Source organism: Rutilus rutilus, assembly GCF_951802725.1.
Source record: "Rutilus rutilus genome assembly, chromosome: 2".
NCBI lineage: Eukaryota > Metazoa > Chordata > Actinopteri > Cypriniformes > Leuciscidae > Rutilus > Rutilus rutilus.
The window spans coordinates 53297661-53311050 of NC_140210.1; the positions used below are offsets into that span (position 1 = coordinate 53297661).

General features: G+C 38.1%; 1 protein-coding gene and 1 long non-coding RNA gene across 2 annotated transcripts in view; both read left to right on the plus strand.

Annotated features, from left to right (window-relative positions):
* LOC311284210 (CMRF35-like molecule 5) overlaps positions 1 to 13390 on the plus strand; it is a 125182-nt gene that overhangs the window by 36958 nt on the left and 74834 nt on the right. The window lies entirely within an intron of this gene.
* LOC311280826 lies at positions 2636 to 3916 on the plus strand. Its single transcript, XR_014625731.1, has 3 exons — positions 2636 to 2715; positions 2840 to 2889; positions 3164 to 3916. It is a non-coding gene; the product is annotated as an uncharacterized lncRNA (long non-coding RNA).

The window sequence follows — 13390 nt, forward strand, 5'->3', positions numbered from 1 at the left end:
ATTTACAACAAAAGCTTTTTTTCTAAAATACAATTACACACCTAAAGGAATGGAAAGGTCAGTGTGTCTTTCATACATGCACTTAGTCTGTCACATCAGTCATTATGAAGTCTTCAGCAGGTTAACGTTAGACTGCACCACTTTGCCATGATCTAGTTTGTTTCTGTCGCCTCAGTGATGCAATAAAGATGTATTAAAGTGTGATATTGGTTCATTTTCTCATGTTGTCCATCAGAGGTCAGTGTGGAGGGAATCAGTTATTTTATTTCCTCAAGACTTTTCTTCAGACACAAAGGAATATGTTTATTTCCACATTTTGAATGTGGTGCAGCCAATGAAAACCATAGGCATGCATTATGCAAATGTGTTACTGCGTTACGTATGCGTGTCACTGAAGTGAGACTGGAGTTACTGACGACTCGTTTAGGGGCTTCAGAGGCGATTCTTTCTTTTGGGAGACAGTAACTTATTTATCGAGCACTTTCGACTTCAGATCTTTGCAGACCGTTTACATTCACCGACAGCTCTATTACACACTGCATGAGAGGAATATTCCGACAAGCATAATAGAGGCACTTTAACTAACTAACTAACTGAAGTTTCCTGTGACTGTAGATCAAAGACACTGGACGTCACTGTAATCCAGAGGACAAGGACACAGAAACAACAGTGGTTTACATCAGCTGTGTTTCCTCAACCAACACCACAACACAAATGAGCTCATCTTCACTAATAAGCCTATTATATAATAAACGTTCATAAGCATATTAAGAACCACGAGAAATCTTCATCCTTCTCATAATGTTCATTGTTGTACTGAAATTGGGTCCTCACCAATCTCGTTTTGTCTTTTCCATTCATAATTCAGAAAGACCAGATTCATTATGACTTGATTATGGTCTTGTTAAATGTAATTATCAGTCCTGTAGCAGTGTTATATTTGATCCTGATATGTTTACAGCTGACATACAGAAATATGGATCATAGAAATAAGGTAAATGTATTCAATGTTTAAAGCTGAATCTTCATGTGATGTTTATATTCTTTAGTGTAATGGACATATTTCACCATGTTATTCTGAATTGCAAGTAAGCATACATTTAGTTTCATTATTATTATTTTGTATGTCTGTAGTTATTAATGTGTGTATGGATTTGTCTGGTTAGTTTCATCTGTTCGCTCCTGCTGGTTGATGTTGTAACTACAATAATCTGCAGCCAAAGAGCGTACTTCTCCATTCATGACCATCAGAAGAAGCTGCATATTCTGATAAATCATTGAAAACAACGTATAAATGCCACAGATTTTTGGAGGATCTTAAAAACAACTGCTATTGAGATGCTTTAACTAATGAATAACTTTATCATTATAATACTAGGAGGCCTTTAGCTTCAGTTAATCATGTGATGTTTGTGGCATTACTGGGCAAACAGGAAGTGAAACTACAGCCACAGGAAGAGCTTTGAGGCTTCAGCTAAACACACTACATTTCCCACAATGCAACTCTTCTCAGAGCTTATATGATGGAGAAACAGTGTTTGGCAACGATTGTTTCCTTAAAATGTTTTACTTTTTTTTTCATAAGCGCTTAACATGTAATTAACATGTTTTGAAATTGGTGTATAAGAAAAAAAAAAAAAGTATGTTTGTGACTATTATGATTATTCTTTTATGGTTATTTTGCAGGATTAATCCTTTCAAATATATTATTCTTGTATTAATTAATTTATGAATAATCTTTTTTGTCTATTGTATCTTTTGATATAATATACTCATATATCCTATTCAAACCAGATCTCCGCTCTGACAGAGTACATGTCTACATTCTGCTATCACTTCTCTATAAAGTGAGACATGTTCCCCTGCAAAGTCTGGTATCCGGTGTAATATTAGCTGTCGCATGAGTTTAGCAGAAAGTCCAGACATTATGAAAATACTTATTTGGCTCTCGCTGCTTCTATAGTGTTAAAACCACAATGTTTAGCTACGCTTGCAGAATATGAAACCAAGAGGCCAGAGCTGATTCTTAGAACATTTATTTTTGACATGATTAAAATACTCTTCCTGATCTGATCTGAACTTTGGTATAAATGTTGGCAAAGCTCATGCATTGCTCTCTCTCTCTCTCTCTCTCTCTCTCTCTCTCTCTCTCTCTCTCTCTCTTCCTTCTTATCTGATCTATAGCTCCTGTATAGTGAAACATCACATATGAGCTCTTTCACTCAGTACGGAAGAGAACGACAGTAACGTTTGTCACACAGAATTTGGTCTTTTATTTAAGCGAAACGCTTGTCAAATTTCATCATGTTGGACGTCCTGCTGCTCTTTTCCAGCATCTGTACAGGTGAGTTTGAGACTCTCAGCTCTTTTACACAGAGTTTGACATCTTCTCTTGTTTTTCCTCTGTTATCACATGATCATCAGACTCATATGGATGATATTTGTAAGTTATTATTCTGGCCTGCTTATGTCTCTTGCTCACACATAACAGCTCTATATAATGATATTTGTGTTTTCAGCTGTTGTTGTTGGAGCTCCACAGACAATTACTGGATACAGAGGAGAGAGAGTTGAGATCAGATGCTCATATAAATCTGGATATGAATCATATTCAAAGTATATTTGTAAAGGGGAGCGTCTCTGCGGAGGCTTTAGTTTTACTCCTGATAGCAGTTCCACTGATTATAGTGGCTGTGAGAAAGAAAAAGACTAAAGGTAATATTTTACAACAAATACTTGGTTGGGTTTGTGATGAAATGCATGAGAACTGAATTAAAGGATCTTATAATTATGAACTAACTATAAGAAAGAGAAAGACTAATGTGGATCTATTGCTCAGGTCTGCTGTCGTCCACCATTGTTGTGTTTAATCCAGTGATTTATGAACAGGTGAGTCAGCAGAAACTGATGATTATGGTTATGTATTGAACTCAAGGTGGTTTACAGTAATTGTGTTCGCAGATCCATTGAAACACAATCAGATTTAATTTCTTGCTCAACGCTGTAATGATACTGAAACAGGACTGTGTGTTTATGATATTCAGACACTGAATCTCTGTCAGCTTGTGTGTGAATGATTATATTCATGTGTAAAAACTAGAGATCATCTTTGATTGAGTTATTTTCTCTATTAACTTAATAACTCTCGTTCCTGTGATTATAGATCAAAGACACCGGACGCTCCTGTAATCCAGAGGACAGAGACACAGAAACAACTGTATTTTACAGCTGTGTTTCATAAACTATAACATCATATGAGACTCCAGCACTCCTTCATAAACACAGATGAGTTCATTAAGCCTAAACCTCAGGCTGGACACACACTTGAAGATTTTAAACCCCAAGCGTTCGAGGGTCGCGGCCCGATTCAATGCTTGTTGCAAATTACTTTTTGTCCAAAAACTCCTCAATTGTGTGATGTCATTATGATTATTTCACTTCTCCTGATCTCATCAGAGCTCGCATGATCCCAAACCGTAAATATGAAACATGTTTGATATTTCCGACTCCTGATTGGTCCGCCTCTGACGTTAAACCCGCGTTAGCCAATGAGAGCGAGCTTCACCAACCGGATGTTGTGTGTTTAGCTGAGACTCGGCAGCCACAAACATGCCATGAAAGTGGAGAATTGAGAAATAAGATCATCCTTATTCTTTTTTTTCTTTAGTTTTTCTTCCCGTAAAACAAAACTCAGGCCAGGAGAATCAGCTGATGACGTCAATCGTCCTCCAGTTTATTTCTCAAGTCACGTTTGATCCATAGACAGTATATAAACTGGACACAGCGACCCCATTGGATTCAACGGAGACAAGTGAAGTCAAATAGAAGCTCTCACTTCCTGGGGGTCGAGCGTACTGCACAGACTCAAACTGAGCTTGACGACGTAGATGTGACGTGAGCAACCCGTCTGTCTTCTAGTAGCTGTGCCAAGATCAATCTGAATCATTCCCTTCCGAAACTTGCAGAGACGGAGAGTGTGAGTAGGAGGTGTCCATGAGCTAGGAGCAGGAGAAACTTTTTCTATGTATTCTGATTAATTATTTTGTCACTTTGCCTCCACGTCCCTGCGATTGCGCGCGAGCTTCTCCTCCTGTCCATACGGTTATTCTCTACTGTGCGACAGAGAGTCGCGTGGTTATGACGCAATCGTTAGCCTACTTTTACAACAACTGCTTCTATGGGGCCATACAAGGTAATGAAGCCTTTTATACATTTTCGTGTTTCTTTAGAAATAAATAATGGACAAATGGAGTCTTTAAAAGCCTCAGATGTAAAGTTATTCGCTGTCAAAGTGACGCCAAAATGAATGGGAGTCAATGGGATGCTAACAGCAGGTGGGGGTCCGCTAGCCAATGGCGGCGCCCGGGGGTACCTTCAGAATAATAGAAAACCCTGCCCCCCTGGTTTGATCTTGCGAGTCTCTGTGAGATCTCGTATCACTGTGAACTAGGGCTGTCACTTTTGTGAAAAAATCCTGTTCGATTTTTGAGACATAAGTGCTCATTGAATCGATCGTAAAATCGATTGTCCATGTCTAAAGACGTTTCCATTTTAAACGCCAAATATGGGCAAATCCACGGACGACTAACAGGCATTAGGAAGAACGTAAAGAGGGCACGCCGCGCTTGAGACGCGCACAAGTCAGCAATATTTCTGATGATTTATTGGCGTGAAGTTTCGTGCACAATGACAAACAGGAGTGCAACATTCTCGAAAAACAATAAGCAGAGTGGACTGCCATAACATCACTGAAAAACATCACTGCAGTCTTCAACATGGCTGTGTTTACCATTAGAAATGTCAAACAGATTTCGCCTGCGTAGGCGATTGTAGACTGTCGCCCGAATCTGTATCTGTATGCATGAGATTGTCTGCATACCGGCAGAATTCACATTTTTGTAGTAAAAAGAGACACATTATTCAGAAGTATAATCTGCTGTTATGTGTGTTTGTCAGAGCCTGCAGTTGCTGTGTGACGCGCGTTTGCTGCGGGTGTATCGTGACGAGCTGGACGCGCTCTGAGAAAAGGCCGTTATAATCGATTCCCTATTTTCGTTTTCCAAACTTGTGTCGGTTGGTCCGATCGATTGTGCAATCGATTTTCGAACGTAAAGTGACAGCCCTACTGTGAACATGTTACAATCGACAGGTGTGTGTCTCACGGCCCGGACGAATCTTCTAGTGTGTGTGTATAGAGGATTATAATGCTGACATCGGTTGAAACAGTCTTTATGTCTGTGGTCTCACACAGTTTTAAAATCGATTAAGAAAATCATCTAGTGAGTCCCAGGCCTCAGTTGGACTCATGGTCTGGTCTCATCCCAGCAAACACATTTACGTTGTGGCAACGTCTCTGGCACGTTGCATTTCTGCTATGGCAACGTCGCTGTCTACGTGCTCGCAACATTGTATCAACGTAGAATTGTAAGACGTGACAGAGCTGTAGCAACGTTGTTGCGCGAAATTCAGCAACTGAGAGACGACGTTCTGGCAATATTTTTATATGGTGTATTTTTGTTAGATAATTATATACTTTTTATCGTTTATTGTTTATCTATATTATTATTTAATGGGCTATCAACACCTGCAAGTGTAGCCTACACTTTGAAGAGTAAAAATGACAGAAGGTTTCATTAATTCAACTTTATTAAAACTGCATATAATCAAATTGCACTTCCAAAAGTCATACATTTGTAAAAAAAAAATAATAATAATAAAGAAATAAACGAATATACAAATTTATTTTAAGTATAATAAATAAAACATAAAAAGCAAAGGCAGATCAGAACATTTAATGAAACCAGGTCTGGGGTGCGTTTCCCGAAAGCATCGTTGGACAACTATGGTCGCAAGTTCATCGCAATGTCCTTTGAACTCTATTGGTAACGACGGAACTTGCGACCATAGTTGGCCAACGATGCTTTCGGGAAACGCACCCCTGTATGGCGGACAGTAGCCGAAAGCAGGTGTCACATCCACAAATCCAGAGGAGCAAAGAAACGAATGAGACTAAATAGCGGAAAAATCAAACGAAAAACTAAACAGTGCGAGCGATGCTACATTAATCACATTAGAAATGAAAGTTGTAGGTTGTGTTTGATATAGGCTAAACGCAATACTCACGTATCCTGGCTCGATGATGAATGAGAACACAATGAGCCCAACAACAGGTGGTTGGAATTTAATATGACATCTACCATCAGGGGTTAATGGAGTTACTATGACATCTACCATCAGGGGTTAATGGGTTAATATGACATCTACCATCAGGGGTTAATGGGGTTAATATGACATCTACCAGCAGGGGTTATTATTACATCTACCAGCAGGGGTTAATGGAGTAAATATGACATCTACCAGCAGGGGTTAATGGGTTGTTACTAAACCTCAACAACTTGTCAAGAACAGTATAGATTTGATTAGATTTTGATTGAGAATTTAACCCTTTCACACGTAAGTTTAAAATATTCTGGCTGACCCCTCAGCGTGAGTTTTTCAAGGCGACCGTTATTTAGAACGTGTCACTTTATGGTTTTCATGGTGACGCGTCATTGCTTGTCACGTGACATACCGCAGCAACAACAGCGCTGAATGAATGATGATCTGCTTTTATGTCAGTTTTCCTTTTTAATTCAAAATATTCACAAATTTGTTAGCTATGGCATGACATATCTGATATTCCGATTGTCAAATATATGCAAGTGGAAGTGTTTTGTTGTTTAAACACCTTTATAACGATCGCGTTAGTTGAGCTGTATGCGCGATGGGCGCCGCAATCTTAGTTTGTGCCGCAGACGCAGTTCAGAGAATAGGATCTGTTGGATTTACAACACGTGAATTCATCCACTTCTCCCGACATACATAAAAGTAAGTTGCTGGTGAACTTGGAGAAGAATAGAGTAAACTTTAAAGTTACTTACACAATGTGGATCTGATATGAATAAAATGTAATTATAATGGAAAGGATTATTATTGCCTCTTCCATAGACATCGGTGTGTATTTTACAAACTCTAAATGTATTGTTTTTTTAGTACTTATGCGAATTTATATGTCTGAAACCTAAAATAAACATTATGTGGTTGAAAACACTGAAAAGTTGTGATATATGACAGCTCTGAGCGCGCCTGTCTCTGGCTCAACGCCAGCCAACGCGCGAGAGCACATTTGAATTTAGCAGTTGATCACGTGATGCACTGACCGTTCTAATCACACCGGTGTGATCGTACGTGCGAAAGGGTTAAAGTGGTGGTAAAATGCCCTTTGCACAAGATGCACAAGTATTTGATGTCCCCAGAGTGTGTGTGTGAAGTTTTAGCTCAAAATACCCCACAGATATTTTTATATAGCATGTTAAAATTGCCACTTTTTTAACGCACCGTTTTTGTGTCTGTCCGTTTAAATGCAAATGAGCTGCTGCTCCCGTCACAGGGGGTGGAGCTTTGATTACTAATTTTGATTAGCTTTTGATTAATTTATGTAGCTTATGTGTAGTTATCTTCTAGTCATTGATTAGCATAATCTGTTTTGATAATCAATAAATCGTGTTCCGGGGCGGGGTTTATGTAAATTCTAGGGTTAGTGATGTCACTAACCCAGGAGGAATGTCATGTAGTTCCGACCAGCTGTAGTCCTTAAAGAGCAATTTCTTTAAAAGCAACCTTTGCTTTGAACTTTGAGCATTGTAACTTTGCAGATGTTGTTTATGCTCAAACAGCAACATTACACACTAACTAAAGTTAGAAAAGTGAAATCATAATCAACCATCCCTTTAGATGACTTATAATTGTGTTGTGAGATTAGTGGAGATGCTGTACATGTAATAGATTTACAACAAAAGCTTTTTTTCTAAAATACAATTACACACCTAAAGGAATGGAAAGGTCAGTGTGTCTTTCATACATGCACTTAGTCTGTCACATCAGTCATTATGAAGTCTTCAGCAGGTTAACGTTAGACTGCATCACTTTGCCATGATCTAGTTTGTTTCTGTCGCCTCAGTGATGCAATAAAGATGTATTAAAGTGTGATATTGGTTCATTTTCTCATGTTGTCCATCAGAGGTCAGTGTGGAGGGAATCAGTTGTTTTATTTTCTCAAGACTTTTCTTCAGACACAAAGGAATATGTTTATTTCCACATTTTGAATGTGGTGCAGCCAATGAGACTAACTTATTTATCGTGCACTTTCGACTTCAGATCTTTGCAGACCGTTTACATTCACCGACAGCTCTATTACACACTGCATGAGAGGAATATTCTGACAAGCATAATAGAGGCACTTTAACTAACTGAAGTTTCCTGTGACTGTAGATCAAAGACACTGGACGTCACTGTAATCCAGAGGACAAGGACACAGAAACAACAGTGGTTTACATCAGCTGTGTTTCCTCAACCAACACCACAACACAAATGAGCTCATTTTAACTAATAAGCCTATTATATAATAAACGTTCATAAACATATTAAGAGCCATGAGAAATCTTCATCCTTCTCATCATTTTCATTGTTGTACTGAAATTGGGTCCTCACCAATCTCGTTTTGTCTTTTCTATTCATAATTCAGAAAGACCAGATTCATTATGACTTGATTATGGTCTTGTTAAATGTAATTATCAGTCCTGTAGCAGTGTTATATTTGATCCTGATATGTTTACAGCTGACATACAGAAATATGGATCATAGAAATAAGGTAAATGTATTCAATGTTTAAAGCTGAATCTTCATGTGATGTTTATATTCTTTAGTGTAATGGACACATTTCACCATGTTATTCTGAATTGCAAGTAAGCATACATTTAGTTTCATTATTATTATTTTGTATGTCTGTAGTTATTAATGTGTATATGGATTTGTCTGGTTAGTTTCATCTGTTCGCTCCTGCTGGTTGATGTTGTAACTACAATAATCTGCAGCCAAAGAGCGTACTTCTCCATTCATGACCATCAGAAGAAGCTGCATATTCTGATAAATCATTGAAAACAACGTATAAATGCCACAGATTTTTGGAGGATCTTAAAAACAACTGCTATTGAGATGCTTTCACTAATGAATAACTTTATCATTATAATACTAGGAGGCCTTTAGCTTCAGTTAATCATGTGATGTTTGTGGCATTACTGGGCAAACAGGAAGTGAAACTACAGCCACAGGAAGAGCTTTGAGGCTTCAGCTAAACACACTACATTTCCCACAATGCAACTCTTCTCAGAGCTTATATGATGGAGAAACAGTGTTTGGCAATGATTGTTTCCTTAAAATGTTTTACTTTTTTTTTCATAAGCGCTTAACATGTAATTAACATGTTTTGAAATTGGTGTATAAGAAAAAAAAATGCTTGTGACTATTATGATTATTATTTTATGGTTATTTTGCAGAATTAATCCTTCCAAATATATTATTCTTGTATTAATTAATTTATGAATAATCTATTTTATCTATTGTATCTTTTGATATAATATACTCATATATCCTATTCAAACCAGACCTCCGCTCTGACAGAGTACATGTCTACATTCTGCTGTCACTTCTCTATAAAGTGAGACATGTTCCCCTGCAAAGTCTGGTATCCGGTGTAATATTAGCTGTCGCATGAGTTTAGCAGAAAGTCCAGACATTATGAAAATATTTATTTGTCTCTCGCTGCTTCTATAGTGTTAAAACCACAATGTTTAGCTACGCTTGCAGAATATAAAACCAAGAGGCCAGAGCCGATTCTTAGAACATTAAAATACTCTTCCTGATCTGATCTGAACTTTGGTATAAATGTTGGCAAAGCTCATGCATTGCTCTCTCTCTCTCTCTCTCTCTCTCTCTCTCTCTCTCTCTCTCTCTCTCTCTCTCTCTCTCTCTCTCTCTCTCTCTCTCTCTCTCTCTCTCTCTCTCTCTCTCTCTCTCCTCTGACCTATAGCTCCTGTATAGTGAAACATCACATATGAGCTCTTTCACTCAGTACGGAAGAGAACGACAGTAACGTTTGTCACACAGAATTTGGTCTTTTATTTAAGCGAAACGCTTGTCAAATTTCATCATGTTGGACGTCCTGCTGCTCTTTTCCAGCATCTGTACAGGTGAGTTTGAGACGCTCAGCTCTTTTACACAGAGTTTGACATCTTCTCTTGTTTTTCCTCTGTTATCACATGATCATCAGACTCATATGGATGATATTTGTAAGTTATTATTCTGGCCTGCTTATGTCTCTTGCTCACACATAACAGCTCTATATAATGATATTTGTGTTTTCAGCTGTTGTTGTTGGAGCTCCACAGACAATTACTGGATACAGAGGAGAGAGAGTTGAGATCAGATGCTCATATAAATCTGGATATGAATCAAATTCAAAGTATTTTTGTAAAGGGGAGTGTTACTATGGAAATAAAAACATCATGGTTGAATCAGGATCTCCAGCTAAAGACGAGAGATTCTCTCTGACTGACGACACGACGGCCAGAGTTTTCACCGTCACCATCACTGATCTGAGAACAGAGGATGAAGGCCCATACTGGTGTGTTGTGAGGAGGACTTTTACTGATGTCTATTCAGAGATTGTGTTGCTGGTTAAAGAAGGTAAGTGATTCATTTGTTAATAGCAGAAATGAACTGCATGGAAACAAGCTGAGAGTGAGAGATCAAGTCATTAATCTTGTACAACCCCAGATCCAGAAAAGTTGGATAATTTTGTAAAATGCAATAAAAATGAATAATCTGTGATTTGTTAATTCTGTTTTAACTTTATTTAACTGACAAAAGTACAAAGAAAAGATTTCCCATGTTTTGGTCACACTTTATATCAGGGTCCAATTGTCACTATAACTATGACTTGGTTGTGTGTGTTAAAGTGACTTTACTGGATTTCTTTGGCACAACAAGAAACAGAGTGATTAAAACAGAGATTGAATGAAAGATTGTATGTATTTTAAATGAACTTCAGTGTCAGTGTTTTAAGTTGATCTTTCCTGTGACCCTTCAGATAAAAAGACCACTGAAGTTTCAACCATCAGCCCTTCTTCAGAAACACCGTCATCTTTCAGTACAACAGAACTGAGTCCACAATCAGGTCAGTTCCTCTGTCTGTCGCTCTTTATGACTCTTATTTCTTGAATATTGTGCTTCTAAATGTACTTGAAGTCATTTATATATATTAGATGATTCCTTTGAGAGTAAATGTGTTAAAGTTGTTGAAGACTGAAGGTTCAGTCCTCAGATGTTTGCTCCCGGTTATTAAAAAAGCACAAATTGCTTTGGATAAGAGTGTCTTTATAATGAACATTAAAATATTTTCAGTTGAAAGTAATCAGTGTAAATCAATAAACGTTTGTTCATACTCACATGATGTGAATGGTTTGTGTGTGAATGTAGAGCTTTAGAGTTTATATGTGTTCATGTTCTCACTGCATGATTCACAGTCACTGGTGTTTCTCTCTGTCAGCGACTCATCAAACAGAAACTGAAACAACAAGAACAACAACAGGAAATACTACAGTTCAACTCTATCAGACAAACATTAGTAAGAACACAAACTACACTACCCATAATGCAACTCTCTGATCACATGATCACTCTTTGAACAGAACTTGCTTTGAACATTTGTTGTACACGTACTCGTGTTGACAGAAGCGTTTTCTTCTGAAGAGTTGAGGTTTATCATTGCAGTTACACAATATAATATTCATTGTATGATTATTCTTTTATGGTTATTTTGCAGGATTAATCCTTTCAAATATATTATTCTTGTATTAATTAATTTATGAATAATCTTTTTTGTCTATTGTATCTTTTGTAATATATATCCTATTCAAACCAGACCTCTGCTCTGACAGAGTACATGTCTACATTCTGCTGTCACTTCTCTATAAAGTGAGACTCGGTCTCTATTAGAGCTAATTTTGCCCTTCATAACAACTGTGAGGGGGGTGAATTTTTTTATAACTCATCCGTTTAGTTGAAAAACCGTCAATGCAAGTGAATGGGAGAAAATAATTATTTTCTGGTCCCGTTTGAATTGTGCCATGAATGTGAACATATGTTGTCTGTGAATTTTTTATAGAACTTTTCGTGTAAAGAATGCTACAATTTAGCGGGTAGAAGTTTGATACGGTTAGACTTTGTGTGAAAGCACTTTGTGGACTACAACTCTTCGCTGCTTTCGACGCGTTTGAAACGTCACCACCATTCGCACACGGACACTAGCTCACGGATCCCGCTAAACATGACTGTGTCTTTGGTGCACTTCACCGCCTTCTTTCAGGGAGAGGACAAAATCGTTGAGGTTGGTGAAAACCACGGGTAAGTCAACTTTATGGGGTGACGTCACATAGGCGACATGTAGTCTTTCTCGTTATGTCTTTTCCACAACTGCTAGCCGAAGAATCATACCATATACTGTCAAACTTGTAACATGAAAGATTATATAAAAAATTCACAGACAACATATGTTCACATTCATGGCATAATTCAAACGGGACCAGAAAATAATTATTTTCTCCCATTCACTTGCATTGACGGTTTTTCAACTTTGAGGTCCAGTGGGGTTTTACGGAAGGGGCGGGACTTACCAGCTCTATAGAGAATCTCATCCCACAGTGCAGCTCAACCAGAAGAGCTAGTAGTACGTGAAGTAGCCTGCACATGACTACTGGGCAGAACATACACATCACTTAGACTGATAAAAGTTTAGCCTGCAAGGCGGGAACTTCCAGGTTATAAAACCTCACTGATGTAGATGGGGAGGCCCAGCCTGCCGTCATACAAATGTTGTGGATAGAAATCCCGCTGGACCAAGCCCACGATGAAGCCATGCCTCTCGTGGAGTGGGCTCTGATGCCCATAGGGCACTGCAGGTGTTTTGACGCATAAGCTGCTGCGATAGCGTCTACTATCCATCTGGATAGGCTATGTTTCAAGGCGGTGAGACCCTTGGTGCGCCCGCCAAACGAAACAAAGAGCTGCTCAGAACGCCTGAAGGCGGCGAAGCGCATGATGTAAACTCTCAGCGCCCTCAGGGCTCCAGACTAACTTTTTGCCTTGGTTGCACTGGTGCGCCTAACTTTTTTATTTAGGTGCACCAGCACAAAATTTGGGTGCACCCAAATTTTTCCTCGGATGTATCACCTTTAACGCCACAATTTTAAGGTCACCTTTTTATCACGCTCTATACACATTCATATATATTATGTAAATGAATTTAAACAAGAAGGTGTAGGTAAAAACTTTTATTTATTTTTTGAAGCACAATTATTAATTAGTATTCCTACTCTTACCGATACTGCTTATCGATACAGTACTTTAACTGTATTCTTATGGTTCTTTTTGTTTTATATATAATAAACAAAGATAAACAATAGATAAACAAAAGATAAACAATTAAACAAAGATACACTTTATATAGGCCTAC